This window comes from Macaca nemestrina, chromosome 1 (assembly GCF_043159975.1).
Source record: "Macaca nemestrina isolate mMacNem1 chromosome 1, mMacNem.hap1, whole genome shotgun sequence".
Taxonomy (NCBI): Eukaryota; Metazoa; Chordata; class Mammalia; order Primates; family Cercopithecidae; genus Macaca; species Macaca nemestrina.
The window spans coordinates 63,305,493-63,309,067 of NC_092125.1; the positions used below are offsets into that span (position 1 = coordinate 63,305,493).

At 46.1% G+C, this 3,575-nt stretch overlaps 1 pseudogene; it reads left to right on the top strand.

Moving 5' to 3' along the window:
* Positions 1 to 306: 306 nt before the first annotated feature.
* LOC139355908 (signal peptidase complex subunit 1-like) lies at positions 307 to 3,361 on the top strand (annotated as a pseudogene).
* Positions 3,362 to 3,575: the final 214 nt, after the last annotated feature.

Sequence of the window (3,575 nt, forward strand, 5' to 3'; positions counted from 1 at the left end):
AGACCAGCCTCGCCAACATGGTGAAACCCTGTCTCTACTAAAATTACAAAAATTAGGCCAGGTATGGTGGCCATGCCATGGCTCCCAGCTACTCGGGAGGCTGAGGCAGGAGAATGACTTGAACCCAGGAGGCGGAGGTTGCATTGAGCCGAGATGGCACCCTTGCACTCTAGCCTGGGCAAAAAGAGCAAAACCCCACTCAAAAAAAAAAAGGCAAGTGTGGTGGTATAAGGCCCAGACCCAGACCCAGATCTGAGTTGCAGCCACCCTAACCATGCTGCCCACCGCCTGCCCCCATGGCCAGTCATGTTGGAGCATATGAGCTTGCTGCCCATATGAATCGATTACAAGGGACAAAAGCTAGTTGAACAAATGTTTCAGAGAATTATTACTTTTTCTTCAGTCGTTGGATTTATCTATGGTTATGTGGCTGAACATTGCAGATGAACTGTCTATATAGTTATAGCTGGATTTGCTTTTTCACATTTGCTGACACTTCACCCATGGCCCATCCATCACTGGCATCCCCTCAAGAGGTTACATGTCCAAGACTCATCACAGAAAATGAGAAGCTGGTGATAGAAAAATTAAGAGGCATGCTAAAAATAATCTATTGGGGTTTTCCTGGTTTGGCTTTACTATAGCACCTGTTTTTGTTTCATGTGAAATGGATCCAAAACATCAGATAAAAACCACTCATGCAAGCTGGGCACGGTGGCTCACACCTGTAATCCCAGGACTTCAGGAGGCTGAGGCAGACGGATCACAAGGTCAGGAGATTGAGACCATCCTGGCTAACATGGTGAAACCCTGTCTCTACTAAGAATACAAAAAATTAGCTGGGTGTGGTGGCACACACCTATGGTCCCAGCTACTCAGGAGGCTGAGACAGGAGAATCACTTCAACCCGGGAGGCCGAGGTTGCAGTGAGCTGAGATAGTGCCACTGCACTCCAGCCTGGGTGACAGAGGGAGACTCCGTCCCCAGCACCCCCCAAAAAAGCAAAAAACAGTCATGCATCCGAGCTTGGTGGCTTATGCCTCTAATCCCAGCACTTTGAAAGGCCGAGGCAGGTGGATCACCTGAGGCCTTGAGTTCGAGACCAGCCTTGCCAAGATGGTGAGACCCCCATCTCTACAAAAATACAAAAAAGTTTAGCCAGGCATGATGGTGGGTGCCTGTAATCCCAGCTACTGGAGAGGCTGAGGTGGGAAAATTGCTTGAACCTGGGAGGTGGAGGTTGCAGTGAGCCGAGATCATGCCACTGCACTCCAGCCTGGGTGACAGAGAGAGATTCCGTCTCAAAAACAAACAAACAAACAAACAAACAAAAAGCCACAAATGCTCTCTGGCACAGCTGTATGTAGATTTGGTTTTCTGTGTTTCATTTTTAATCCCATTGGGTTTTTATTTACAAATATTTTAGAACCTCTCTTTATTATCTTGCTTGGAAATGGAGAACAGAAAATACAAGTATGCAACATTTCTTTCAGGTTTTTATAAAGTTTTTCATAATGAAGAATAGATGGCCAGCTAATTTTTGTATTTTTAGTAGACACGGGGTTTCACCATGTTGGCGATGCTGGTCTCAAACTCCTGACCTCAAGTGATCCAACCGCCTCAGCCTCCCAAAGTGCTGGGATTATAGGTGTGAGCCACCACGTCTGGCTGGCAAATTTTTAAAATTTTCTGTAGAGACAGGGTCTCACTATTTTACCCAGGCTGGTCTTGTACTTCTGAGCTCAAGCAATCCTACCACCTTGGCCTGCCAAAGTGCTGAGATTACAGGTGTGACTCACTATGCCTGACCACACTTGCAAATTTAAACATACCTTTATAAAACTCACCTCAACCTCCTGGGCTCAGTCAGTCCTCCCACTTCAGCCTCCCAAGTAGCTAGGACTACAGGCACATGCCATACCATGCCTGGTTAAATAATATCATTTTTATAAAGCACAAAGATATGCAAAACCAAAGTATATATTGTTTAGAGCTACAGGTATATTTGGAAATACTTTTCTTAAAAAAAAAAAAAAAAAAAAAGAGAGGGAATGGGCTGGGCATGGTGGCTCACACCTGTAATCTCAGCACTTTGGGAGGCCGAGGCGGGCAGATCACGAGGTCAAGAGTTCAAGACCAGCCTGGCCAACATGGTGAAACCCCGTTTCTACTAATACAGAAATTAGCTGGGTGAGGTGGCGTGTGCCTGTAATCCCAGCTACTTGGGAGGCTGAGGCAGGAGAATCGATTGAACCCAAGAGGCGGAGGTTGCAGTGAACCAAGATCCCGCCACTGCACTCCAGTCTGGACAACAAAGCAAGACTCCGTTTCAAATAAAAAAGAAAAAGAAAAAGAAAAAAAGAAAAAAAGAGAATGATCAACACAGTAGTAACTTAGGGATGGGAGAAAAGGGGGGAGGTGCAGGAACTGGCATCTGGGAGAATCACACAGGGGCTTAAAAACCATGGCAGTGTTCTGGCCCACAAATTGCATGATAAATTCACATTTTAAAAATTGTTCTTGGCCGGGCCTGGTGGCTCACGTCTGTAATCTCAGCACTTCGGGAGGCCAAGGCAGATGGATCACCTGAGGTCAGGAGTTTGAGACTAGCCTGACCAACATGGCAAAACCCCATCTCTACTAAAAATACAAAAGTTAGCCAGGCGTGGTGGTGCATGTCTGTAATCCCAGCTACTCACAAGGCTGAGGCAGGAGAATCACTTGACCTTGGGAGATGGAGGTTGCAGTGAGCAGAGATAGCACCATTGCACTCCAGCCTGGGTGACAGTGAGACTTTGTCTCCAGAAAAAAAAAAAATTGTTCTTATGCATCAATTTTTTTTTTTTTTTTCCAAAGACAGCGTCTTGCCCAGTCTGGAGTGCAGCAGTGCAATGTCAGCTCACTGCAACCTCCGCCTCCTGAGTTCAATTAATTCTTTCTGCCTCATCCTCCTGAGTAGCTGGGATTACAGGCACCCGCTACCATGCTTGGCTAATTTTTGTATTTTAGTAGAGATGGGGTTTGGCCATGTTGGCCAGGCTGCTCTCGAACTCCTGACCTCAGATTATCTGCCCGCCTCAGCCTCCCAAAGTGCTGGGATCACAGGCATGAGCCACCACACCCGGCCGTATCAAAATATATGAGGATGTTACATATATCCTTTGCCAGTATCTAATAATTTTTAACAATTGTAAGCAAATCCTGCTCAATACAATGTCTTAGACTAACCACTGTGTTTCTCTGTGGTCCCAGCTTAGAACCTGGAGCAGTTCCCCTTATTTTCAGAGCCAGTGGCTTCACATTGAGCCTGACATTTGCCTCTTAAACTCCTGCTTCCACACATAGGAAGGCTCTGATTTAGCCTTTACCTAGATGCTTGAGTGTCTTTGATTCATGGGGAAGCCATGCTGAGAAAATAAGGGAGGAAGGAAAGAGAAAGGCAATAGAAGCCAAGGCATTCTTCATAGGTTGAAAAATACTTCAGAGATTTAGAAATGTCCTTCCCAGAGATCAAGTTGTGGCCTCTCTGTATCAGGCCCCAATCTGTCAATCTTCTTTCACGACCTTGCCTCCCA